The sequence below is a fragment of the Chionomys nivalis genome, chromosome 13 (assembly GCF_950005125.1).
Source record: "Chionomys nivalis chromosome 13, mChiNiv1.1, whole genome shotgun sequence".
NCBI lineage: Eukaryota > Metazoa > Chordata > Mammalia > Rodentia > Cricetidae > Chionomys > Chionomys nivalis.
The window spans coordinates 5,431,293-5,444,446 of record NC_080098.1 but is presented as its reverse complement, the minus strand read 5'-3'; the positions used below and the strand labels follow the sequence as shown (position 1 = coordinate 5,444,446).

At 40.9% G+C, this 13,154-nt stretch overlaps 1 non-coding gene across 1 annotated transcript; it reads left to right on the top strand.

Annotated features, from left to right (window-relative positions):
* The first annotated feature begins 8,777 nt into the window (after window positions 1–8,777).
* LOC130886256 (small nucleolar RNA SNORA11) lies at window positions 8,778–8,903 on the top strand. The gene has a single exon (XR_009058241.1). It is a non-coding gene; the product is annotated as a small nucleolar RNA SNORA11 (small nucleolar RNA).
* Window positions 8,904–13,154: the final 4,251 nt, after the last annotated feature.

Sequence of the window (13,154 nt, the reverse complement as noted above, 5' to 3'; positions counted from 1 at the left end):
TATGGACTTCATAAACCAGGTAGAGTTTGGTTCCCATATGGAAGGGTTTTGACACAATTCAGGATGGTCAGTTGAACATTTGAGAGTTTATCCTTTAAGAGAAGGTCAAATGGTGATTAGATGATGTATGGCAGCCATCTCCATCCTTAGTCTTTTTATTCTCAAGAAGACTCCATGTCTTGTATTGCTGCAGGGCAATGGAACTATATTTCTCATATCCAATTCTACAGTGTGAGAAATACCCTGCAGGAAGGAGAGGCCAGCTTGTTGCCTTATAGCGGTCACTCCTTTTAGAGAAATGAAACTTCCTATTCATAGGACTCCCTGGACATAGCCACCGAGCCACATTTAATTATAAAGGAAGCCAGGGAATATAGGTTGAGCATATTGCTACCTATTGTGACATCTAAGTTCTATGAGGGGTCAATGAGATGACTCTGTGGGTAAAAACGCTGCCTGGCCTGGTGACCTAGGAGTCACATAGAAAGAATTGGCTCCTAAAAGTTGTCCTGTGTCTTCTCCATGGGTGTGGTGACATGCATACACAATAAATGTAAAGGCATTCTGTAAGAATAGATGACTGGGAAGATGCTTAGCCAGCTGTGTCATAGAAGGAATATGATCTGGTACTTGTTTCCAAAATTGCCTAAGTGATGTGTGGTTGTAGGAGTGGAGGCAAAGACCTTAAAGTTTCTCAGGGGTGACTGAGGAGTTGCTCCTGTAATCCAGTAGAAGAGAACGCTTGAGGGGCAACCAGAGGAGAAAGTAGCCAACAGTAGAGGAAGGTTAACAGCTTGGCAGATATTTCCTGTTGAAATAGGAGCGACGGGACTGCATCCCCGGCACCCGGCCGCCTGCATGGCTTTACCTGAAATAATTACACAGAAACTGTATTCTTTTAAACACTGCCTGGCCCATTAGTTCCATCCTCTTATTGGCTAGCTCTTACGTAATGATCTAACCCATTTCTAGTATTCTATGTAGCACCACGAGCTGGTGGCTTACCAGGGAGGATCTTAACCTGCGTCTGGAGTGAGAGAATCATGGTGACTGCCTGACTCGGCTTCTTTCTCCCAGCATTCTGTTCTGTTTACTCCGCCTATCTAAATTCTACCCTATCAGAGGCCAAGCAGTTTCTTTATCAATTAACCAATGAAAGCAACAGATAGAAAGATGACCCTCCTCCATCATTTCCCCTTTTTCTGTTTAAACAAAAAAGAAGGCTTTCATTTTAACATAGTAAAATTACATATAGCAAAACAGTTATCAAGCAAGAATTAGAGTTACAATATTTATATCTATTTTATCTTTTATCATAACTAAGGAAAACTACAACTATGTATCCATTCTTCAACTCCATCAAAGACTCCAGAAGGATATAATATTACCTAAGCCAACAAGAAGTCCAAAGCTCTAGAAATGACAGAGATATCTCGCTGGCTGCCTGGACAGTCACCCAAAGTTCCTCTGTACCGTTGAGGCATTCATCTTCGGCCTTCAGGCCCATAGTATCCAGCAGACATTTCCATGAAGCAGGAAATTTCAAAGACAGTTCAGTCACTTTCTGCTGTGTCCTGCAGAATGTCTCTCAGACTCTTTCATGAGTCAGGAACCCTGAAAGATCATCTCACCTTTAGGCAAGTTCAGCAGTCCTTTTTCTACGAATTCTTTGTGTCCAGTTTATGCAACAGTCCAGGCAAGAGCAGTTTCATGCCCAAATGGCTATCAAACTCCATAAGGAGCCTCTTCGATGCCCATCTTCTTCTTGAAGTAGATTGGTGCTGTCAGGAGCAGACGTGTCTCATTGTCATGAAAAGTCCTAAGTTATTAAAACATTAAATGCCATGTTCTGTAGTCTTTGAAAGATATGAAGAATGCCTATCTAATTGAAATATCTCTATATATCTAGAAAATCTAACTAACATGACTACAAGCTTGACTATTATTTATAATTATCCATTAGCCACCTATATTTCCTAATTATACATTACATTTTTAAATGAACTATACAATCATAATACCTTAATCAAGATCAGAAATACATATACCTAAAACAAAATTGACCTTAAAATCCACATCAATGCAAATTATTCATATCTATATCATATCCCCCTTTAAATGTAAAAGAACATTTATAAACAATATTTGGGAACATGGCGCAGCCTTTTCTCTCCAAACTGCTTCCTGCTGAATGGGGGCGCTGTTAATCAGGTCTTTAATGGTGTAACCTGTGTGTTAGTTTCATCTCAGTTGGCAGTTGAGCGAAGCAATTTTTTGAAGGTGTTCACAGCAACCTTTCAGGAGGGCGTGGTCTATCATACCATATTGGGATAGAAGAAATCCACAGGGTCTCATCCTCTGTGAAAACAAAAGAAGACCCTTTCCAAAGCATCATATCCTTAGACCCAAATTCTGAAATCATAATACCCTTATATCCATTCTGGTTTAGCTTGGCAGCCCATATAATGAAATGTCTGTCTGTACTTAGCTCCTTTACAGTCAAAAATTTTAAAGAAAACAATAATTCAAAGAATCCAGACTCTCTGTGAATTTTCCATTTCTACGTGGCTTATTTACCTTTATTTCTTTTAATCCATAACTATCTGTACTCTGTCTCTTTAAAGACTTTACCCTTTTTTAAGACATTAACTTTATTCTTTATATATTTTTTTTCTCTCTCTCAAGCCTAGGTACATTCATCCAGCAGTGTCTGAATCTGTTCCATTGTGAATCCAGGAGCCCTTTGTTTTGTGCTTTTAAATCGCTAAGTGCTTAAGAACCTAAGCTGTGACATTCCTAGGTCAAAAACAGGTACTGCCTGCTTGCCCCGCCCAGTCCAACATGGCGGAGCCACTCGTGCCTCTGATCCTTGCACATTGCACCAGTAGCATGGTGGAGCTGCTTGTGCCTCTGAGCCGCAGCACAAAATGACTTCCTTTTAGGCACACAGTGAGTCTAGTTGCCATCAAACAAATCGTAGCACTTTACTCCAAATGCTCCATTCAAAAGCTCTGTCTCCCGCAGGAGTCAGACAGAGATCGCAATGGCAGCACAGCCCAGAAAGCCGGCATTTTAAAACAGCCAGTTTTTTCCTGTTGCTGAGTCAGGACAATTTCTTTGTGGCATGCAACCCACAAACAGCAAAAAGCTGTTAAATTCTCTCTCTGTCCTTTTTAAGCCCTCTCAGGTTTTACATGGAGTTCATTAGCACGTTGGGTGCCACTCTGTTGAAATAGGAGCAGCGGGGCTGCATCCCCGGCACCTGGCCGCCCGCATGGCTTTACCCGAAATAATTACACAGAAACTGTATTCTTTTAAACACTGCCTGGCCCATTAGTTCCATCCTCTTATTGGCTAGCTCTTACATACTGATCTAACCCATTTCTAATATTCTATGTAGCACCACGAGCTGGTGGCTTAACAGGGAGGATCTTAACCTGCGTCTGGAGTGAGAGAATCATGGTGACTGCCTGACTCGGCTTCTTTTTCTCAGCATTCTGTTCTGTTTACTCCGCCTATCTAAATTCTACTCTATCAGAGGCCAAGCAGTTTCCTTATTAATTAACCAATGAAAGCAACAGATAGAAAGATGACTCTCCTCCATCAATTTCCAAAGTGCTATCCATAAGAAATTATGGAACTGTTTAAAAAAAACCCTTTGTCTTACCTTAGAATGACACTTTCCTTGTTTTAAAAAAAAGACACACACACACACACACACACAAAAACCACAGAGAAACCCTGGCACCAGGAAGCCAATAACTTACCCACATCTTCACAGGTGACTCACAACCTGCTAGTCCCTGGCTCCTGAAAGGGGGACACAAGAGCAGAAGGGTTTGAATTTGGAAATATCAAAGCATTTGTGGAAGACAGGGAATTGTAGATGGAAGGGTAATTATTTTAGAAAATATTGAGATGGCTAGTGTGTTGACGGGAAGGCTCTGGAAGAGTGAGAAAATGAAGCTATGAAGGCACGTGTGTAGAAACAAAGATTGCTGGTTGCTGGGTCCAGGGCTGAAGGTCTGTAATGAATAAATCTTTAGAAAGCTTTAAAAATCTTTAGCAGATGGAAGATATTGGTGAGTGGTAGAGTAGGTAGCCTATGCTAAGAGCTAGGTTCAGTCTCCAGTACTGAAAGAGTAGATACATGGAATCACATGGCGTATGATTGTTGAGGCATGATATGAATTGCCTCCCACAAGCTTGTGTGTTTGCATATGTGGTTGGCTCCTAGCAATTGGTGCAGGTTATGGAATCCTCTTGGATTAGGGCCTGACTCGTGAAGCTGGGTTAGTGGAGTTGGTTTTTGAGGATTATAGTCTAGCACAACTTCGGTCTGGTTCTCTGGGACTCGTTCATCAAGATCTGAAAACCTGCTGCTATGCGCATATCCATGGAGCTGGTCCTGTCACCACACTACAGGTCAAAGTTCATTCTGCTTCCTTACCTTGCTTCTGTCATGGAACTGTGTTGCAGTGATGAGAAAGGTAATGAACACAGTGACATTTTAAGATAAGCCCTTATTACTTAGCACAAGTCCTTGGTTATCCAAGGTGTGTGTATCAACAGTAGTGTTTCACTGCCCAGAAGCAGCATTTTGCGGTAGTGCTGTGCCAGAGTTGGGCTTAATCATTCACTTATTGTAAGGCATCTTTGTTTCTGGTTGATAACTTTTTAAAAGAAATTAATCTACTGTGAATATTTTTCTCTAGATGCTGTGGTGACCACAAACATGAAAGTGTGGTTTTGAGCCATTACCTGGGATTCTCCATGACTCATTTTGACATCATATTTATTTCAAGTTATTTGGTTGCTTATATAACTTGTTTATTGTTATCATATCTTTTAAATAGTAGAAGCATCTAAACAATATTTTCCTTAGTTTAGTTTACCTCTGAAACAGGTCTTGTAAGGTCCAGACTATATTTTCCTTAGTTTAGTTTACCTCTGAAACAGGTCTTGTAAGGTCCAGACTAACCTTGAACTCTTTGGCTTACTTCCCCCAAGGCTCTGGGATTATAGGCACACCTCTCTGCACCCCGTCCTAAACACTTTAGTGTCTAATATTTTTTAAATCATAGTATCAGTTTTAATTCTATTTATGAGTGGGGACTATTTTGAAGAGTGAATCTAATTTTATGTTTAAGAAATTTATTTTCCCTGGAGTTGTTTTTCATACTGTAAATTTACAATTTATAATTGTTATAGTTACAGAATATGAAACATGAAACCTACATACTTTTGGTAACTATTAAGGATTTCTTGGCTAAGAACTTGATTTGATTTCTGTTTTTTGGCTCTCTTATTTATTTTTTGTGTCATTATTTACTTTGCGTAGAGCAGCCAAGGTCAAGAGTAGTTCATTTAGCATGCTTGTGTATGCGTGTTTTAATTACAGTTTCTGTTGCTATGATAAAAGACCATGACCAAAAGCAGCTTAGGGAAGGAAAGCTTTTTTTTTTTTTCCAGCTTACAGCTAATAGCTTTGTTTTACTAAGGAATGAAAAAATACACCGACTCTTTTATTGTTTATGTCTTCATCATTGTCTACTTTAGATACTTAGAGTATGTATGTACGTGTGTGATCTAATGGTAATACTGAAACTGTTCTGTTTTATTGCTTTTTTAGTATAATTTTCTTTATAAAATGTATAACTAATATAAAAATAAAGTGCAATATGAAGACCAACTATTGAAGTCCTGCTTGGAGTGTGGGGTTGTGTACATGTGTATGACACATGTGTGTGCCATGACTCCCTTTGAAGGCTTCTTAAATTTCTGTATAAACTAGCCTTGATAATTAAATTTAAAATAAATGTTGATTTTTCTCTCCCACCTTTTGAAACATTTGTGGAGGAGAAGCAAAATATGAACCCAGCAGTTAGATTTGTTTTCAAGCTCTACTGCATTTCTTATGTTAAGTTGAAGCAAGGGCAGGGAAGAAAATTACAACTCAGATTTATAATGGAGTTGACAGGGGAGTGGACCTGGGCGCAGTATTCAAAGAGAAGACAGAACGGCTGGTAAAAGCCCCACTCGGCTCTCCACTGAGAATGTCATCGGTGAAAAGCACATCTTTTCCTCTGATATTGCCGTGGATCCCACCCCACAGTTTGGCACTTCTGCAGGGAAAGACAAGCTTTCTGCCATCAGGATGTTGTAGAGAAGATGGTCAGGAAGCCTCAGAATCAGTTTTAATTTGCTGTTCTCCAACAGGGGAGCTTAGCTACAATCTTTGTAAAGTGAGTTAAGGCAAACTGTAGCATGTCCTGTCAGGATGTTTTTCTGTGCAGTCAGGAGCAGGGTTTGGCTGACGTTATGTCTAAATCTAGGTAATGATCCCTAATTTCAGTTGTCCAAGAGGAAACTATGTTTTATTCCTTTCCCCTGCATGTATTATGTGGCTGTCGAGAGTAGAGTGTATGTTTAAATTTATGTAGCTATACACAGAAACAAAGATTGACTTTGTGACTTTAAAGGGAAACCATATACCAAAAAGTGTTGGTCTTCCTATAGGGTCATGGTCAAACTCTATTTTCCTAATAAAAGTAAAGGGACAAGGGCTAGGGCTGTCACTCAGCAGGTTTTTCATAGAAGCAGGAAGGCCTGAGTTGGGCATGGTGGCTCCTGCTCATAATTCCAGCACTGGTGACAGAGACGGGCTCACTGGGGCCCACTGGCCAGCCAGCCAGCCTAATCACCAGATTCCATGCTAAAGAGAGACCCTGTAGCAAAGGCAAGGGTGGCTGACCTCTGGCCTCCCTAAGCACATACGTGTTCGGGAACACGTTCTACCTTGCACCTACATACACTCACAGGAGGAAAAAGGAAGGGACCTCCTTTTGTTGTCCAGGAGGTGGCGGCAGCTGTCCATAGCCCGAGCGAGCCCAGGGTGAAGGCCAAGTTCAAAGCAGCCCAAGATGCTGTCTAACTGAGGATTTTTACAAGTGCATGCTTCCTTTTGCCAGATTTCTTCTGTGGCTCTGTTGTTTTTCTTTTTGGTGAAGTCCATCTATGAATCACCTTTCTGTTAGCACTGGACCTTTCTGTTCCACAGTGGCTTGTTTATGCTAAAGTCGGTAGACAGGCATCTAAAGAGATCATTCACTTGGAGGAAGCACATTAACCTTGCATTTAGAGGAGAGACTGACTCACTTTCTGTGGTGCATGATTAGTGTTTTCCTGTTTGTTTAGGGTTTGAGTTTGGGTTTGGTGAGCCACTGAGTTTATTTAGGATTGCTTATAGAAGCTCAGACAACTTAGAGGTTTTGGAGGACTCAATAGAGGCATCCCCAGGAAAATGAAGGTTCCACCAGGGTTTTATAAAACAGTTACTTTAAGAGCTTAAATTATTTCACTTGTTCATTAGATCCATTTTTAAAGATTAAAAATGAGATTATACCAGATTTCTTTTTGTGAGAGGAGACAAACTTTTCTGGATACACTTAAAGCATTTTAAAAATTGTGTTTCATATTCCACCAAATTTTTAAATGAATTGTTAGATGATTTTGACACCAATGTATTGAATATATTTCATTCTAACAAGCTTCTTTCTCCAAATGTTTCAGACTCACACAATTCTGCTTTGTGTGCCTCATCAGGCTTTCACAGCATCCTCATTCCTCTTCCTTTCTTTGCTATTGACTGCTTCTGGGCAGTGCTGGCATCCTTGGAGTGAGCGTGTTTCTATGTCAGAATCTGTTTAGAAAACCCAGAAGTCTTTTCAGCTAACTTTGTACACCTACCCTTCTTTTTCTGTTTTTGAGACAGGGTCTCACTATATAGCTCTGGCTAGCCTGGAACTTACTATGTAGATCAGGCTAATCCAGCCTACATACAGATAAGTCTGCTTCTGCAGTGATTAAAGGCGTATACTACCAAGTCTGATGCTCCTCCACTAGCATCCTTTATCACACTTGCCAAAGAATAGGATTAAACTATCTTGTATGAAAAAATTTTAAAAATAGAAAAAAAATCTTGGTTTTGTTGATAAAGTTTACATTGTATTGCTGATATTTTAATCCTTTAATTTTTCTTTAGCAATGATTAGTTACAAAACTCACTCCTCACTTGGTTTTGTTTTTTTTTTTAATCACAAAAAGAAAAATAAGGCTACAAGAGCAGTTTCCAGCCCAACCCCAGCAGTGTGATGCATTTGTTATAACTGGGGTGAGCTCCACCCCACACTGGCACATCCTTATCTATCAAGTTTCACAGTTTCCATTAGGCTTTGACTTCAATGGCACACTTCTGTGGGCTTTGGGAAGTGTTTAATGGTACCCAACTGTCCCTGTAGCAATCATACAGGACAATTGCACTATCCTGAATGTTCTCCATTCCACTCTCTGCCTCCACACCTGGCAGCCACGGGTATTGTTAATGTACCCTGAGATAGTGGCAGTACTGTGTTTTCATATTGGCCTCTTTTGCTGGGTAATCTGTCTTTAAGTTCTCTGTATCTTTTCTCAGCTTGTCATATTCCATCCTCCAGCTATACCACGTCTTATGTATCTCTGGTGCTTCCCGATTCTAACATACATGAATGAAGCCATTGCATAGTCATGCTTGTAATTCATTTGGAGAAACACTAGACATGATCAAACTGCCATCCTACTCGCTGGGCATTTTGTTTTCTCATGGAATGAAGGAGACTAGAATTCTTGCTCTTCATTCTTCCCAGACTACAGTACTGTCAGTGCCTTGTCTAATGGCCATTCTACTGGGTGTGTAGTGCTGGCTTATTGTTGTTTAAATTTAAAATTTTCCAAAGCATGGGGTGTGCTTAGAGCAGGTGCCCTGGAGAATGTCTTCTCTGTTCACAGAACACCCAAGAGGAATCTGGGCCATCATAAGGAGAGCACAGCACTGTGTCCTCTCTGTGACTTGATGCCCTACATGGGAAAGAAGAGAGAAGAAAAAAACATTTCCGTTGACCATGATTTTATTTGCTTATTTGTGTATACTACTGTCTTTGAGCCATTTTTTCAGTTGTATTGTTTGCTTATTATTGAGTTGTAACAGTACTTTGCAGATTTTTTTTAGTAACTTCTTTATCTGAGTATTTTTCGTGCAATTTCTCTCCCATTCTGGGGCTTGTCTTCCCCTTTTCTTGACTGTTTCTTTTGCAGGAAGAAAAATTCAACCTTAACAAAGTTTAGAATGTTCTCTTTTCACGAGCTATCATTTGTGTTCTGTCAAAAGTCACTTAGATTTCTCCCATGAAGAACATGAGCAAGGAAGTCAGGACCACGAGGGGTGCACCCACCCACTGTGACATTGGAACTGATTTATTGGGAGCCCACCAAGGCCAGCTGGACTGGGACTGAATAAGCATGGGTTGAAACTGGACTCTCTGAACATGGCGGACAATGAAGGCTGATGAGAAGCCAAGGACAATGGCACTAGGTTTCGATCCTAGTACATGAACTGGCTTTGTGGGAGCTTAGCCTGTTTGGACGATCACCTTCCTGGACCTAGATAGAAGTGGGAGGACCTTGGTCTTCCCGCAGGGCACAGAATTTGTACTGCTCTTCAGTATCGAGAGGGAGGGGGAATGGAGTGGGGGGAGGAGAAGAGGAGTGGGGATAGGGAAAGGGGTGTGGGGGGAGGGACAATATTTGGGAGGAGGGAGAGTGAAAAGGGGAACGGGGACAGGTGGAAATTTTAATTAAAAAAGAATAAAAATAATTAAAAAAAAATTTCTCCCATGATTTCTTTAGACATTTCCTATCTTTTAGGTCTGTAATTCATTTTCAGTTAGCTTTTCTTAAGATACCAGGTCTGTGGTCTTATTGTAGCATATTATACTGTGTTCAGTTGCTGTCCGTGGGAGGCTTGCTCTTTTCTGAGGGGAGATAGAGGGGCCATGGGTCTGGGGGAGAGGAGAGATACGAGGGAAGACCGAGAGTAGGGGAGGGAACGGAAACGGTGGTCAGGTTGTAATATATAAGAGAATAATACTTTTAAAAAAGATACCAGCAGCTTGCATCCAGAACCCTTCTTCCTTCTGCCCCCTTTCCTCTTTGGGCACATAACACCATCCAGCTCAGTCTGTCTGGCGCTGGGGGCAAATCCTCAGGGCAAGTAGGCAGGCGAGACTTCCTTTGTTTCACTGGCCTGCCTGCAACAAGAAGGTAAGGGCTTTGTTTACAAACTACCCAACCTGCACGGAGATCTGATCTAGGCACCAGGAGAAACAGCAGCGGGGTGAGTTTGTGACCAGCGGCGGCGGAAGCAGCCCTGGACAGGGAACTCTGAAGTTCCTCATCCCCCACCCTATACTCCCTGGGCTCCCTGCAGGGGCTCTACACCCTGCATACTGCCTCTCTCTTCTTGTCCCACCCAGCTTGCATCCAGAACCCTTCTTCCTTCTGCCCCCTTTCCTCTTTGGGCACATAACACCATCCAGCTCAGTCTGTCTGGTGCTGGGAGCAAATCCTCAGGGCAAGTAGGCAGGCGAGACTTCCTTTGTTTCACTGGCCTGCCTGCACCAAGCAAGGTAGGAGCTTTGTTTAGGAACTACCCAACCTGCACAGAGATCTGATCTTGGCACCAGGAGAGCCATCAGTGGGAGAGCTAATCTGGGTACCAGGAGAGCCGTCTTTGGGCACGGAGATCTGATATTGGTACCAGGAGAGACATCACTGGAGCACCAGGAGAGCTATCACTGCAGGGTGCCATCATTGGGAAGGTACATCAGTAGGCAAGGGGACCTGATCCGGTAAAAGAAGATCCATAGGGGAGCATTCGGAGAAAGAGATGGGCAGGCGCCAATGCAAGAATTCACCCAACAATCTGACAAACTATCTGAAACCACCAGAACCCAGCGACCTCACAACAGGAGGACATGAACACCTTAATCATGAAGAAGTAGATAAAATTGACTTTATGAAAGTGATTGACGCCCTTAAACAGCATGTAAAAAATGCCCTTATAGAAATGGATGAGAAGTATAACAGAAAGTTTGAAGAATTGAGTAAATCAGTGAATGATACCCTAGGAAACCAAGGAAAAACAATCAAACAGATAATGGAAACAGTTCAAGACTTAAAAACTGAAATGGAGGCAAAGAAGAAAACACAAACAGAAGGCCAGCTGGACAGGGAAAGTCTAGGTAAACGAATAGAGACTACAGAAGCAAGCATAACCAACAGAATACAAGAGATAGAAGAAAGAATCTCAGATTCTGAAGATACCATAGAGAAAATAAACAGGCTGATCAAAGAAAACAGCAAGGCCAACAAATTCTCATCACAAAACATTCAGGAAATATGGGACACAATAAAAAGACCAAACCTAAGAATAATAGGAATAGAAGAAGGAGAAGAAGCGCAGCTCAACGGTCCAGAAAATATATTTAATAAAATTATAGAAGAAAACTTTCCCAACCTAAAGAAAGATATACCTATGAAGGTTCAAGAAGCATACAGAACACCGAATAGGCTGGATCAAAAAAAAAACATCCTCTCGCCATATAATAATCAAAACACAAAGCATACAGAATAAAGAAAGAATACTAAGAGCAGCAAAGGAAAAAGGCCAAGTTACTTATAAAGGTAAACCTATCAGACTTACACCTGACTTCTCTATGGAAACCATGAAAGCCAGAAGGTCCTGGATAGATGTACTGCAGAAACTAAGAGACCATGGATGCAAGCCCAGACTACTATACCCAGCCAAGCTCTCGTTCATTATAAATGGAGAAAACAAAATTTTCCAGGATAAAAACAAATTTAAACAATACGTAGCCACAAATCCAGCCTTACAGAAAGTAATAGAAGGAAAATCACTAATCAAGGAGTCCAACAATGACCACAGTAACTCAGACATCTAGAGACCCTTTACCAGCACATCTCAAAGAAGGGAAACACACAAAATCTACTACTAAAAAAAATGACCGGAGTTAACAACCACTGGTCATTAATATCACTTAATGTCAATGGACTCAACTCACCTACAAAAAGGCACAGACTAAGAGATTGGATACGAAAACAGGATCCAACATTCTGCTGTTTACAAGAAACACACCTCAACCACAAAGACAGGCACCTACTCAGAGTAAAGGGCTGGGATAAGGCTTATCAAGTAAATGGACCTAGGAAACAAGCAGGTGTGGCCATACTAATTCCTAACAAAGTTGACTTCAAACTTAAATCAATCAGAAGAGATGGAGAGGGACATTTTCTACTCATAACAGGAACAATTCATGAGGATGAAATCTCAATCATGAATATCTATGCCCCTAATATAAAAGCACCCACGTACGTAAAAGAAACATTGTTAAAACTCAAGGCAGCCATCAAACCGCACACATTAATAGTAGGAGACTTTAATGCTCCTCTCTCACCGATGGACAGGTCAATTAGACAGAAACCTAACAGAGAAATAAGAGAATTAATGGAGGTAATGAATCAAATGGACTTAACAGACATCTATAGAATATTCCACCCAAATAGGAAAGAATATACCTTCTTCTCTGCAGCTCATGGAACCTTCTCAAAAATCGACCACATACTCAGTAACAAAGCAAACATTCACAGTTACAAAAGAATATTAATAACCACCTGTATCTTATCAGATCACCATGGATTAAAGCTAGAATTCAACAACAATGCTACCCCCAGAAAGCCTACAAACTCATGGAAACTGAATAGTCAACTACTGAACCATACCTGGATTAAGGAAGAAATAAAGAAAGAAATTAAAGTCTTCCTTGAAGACAATGAAAATAAAGAAACAACATACTCAAACCTATGGGACACTATGAAAGCAGTCCTGAGAGGAAAGTTCATAGCACTAACTGCCCACTTAAAGAAAACAGAGAAAGCACACATTGGAGACTTAACAGCCCACCTGAAAGCTCTAGAAAAAAAAGAAGCAGACTCACCTAGAAGGGGTAGAAGACTGGAAATAATCAAACTGAGGGCTGAAATCAACAAAATAGAAACACAGAAAACAATTGAAAGAATCAATGAAACAAAAAGCTGGTTCCTGGAGAAAATCAACAAGATTGATAAACCCCTATCCAAACTAATCAAACGGCAGAGAGAGAATCTGCAAATTAATAAGATCAGAAATGAAAAAGGAGACATAACCACAGACACAGAGGAAATTCAGAGAATCATTAGATCTTACTACAAAAGCCTGTATG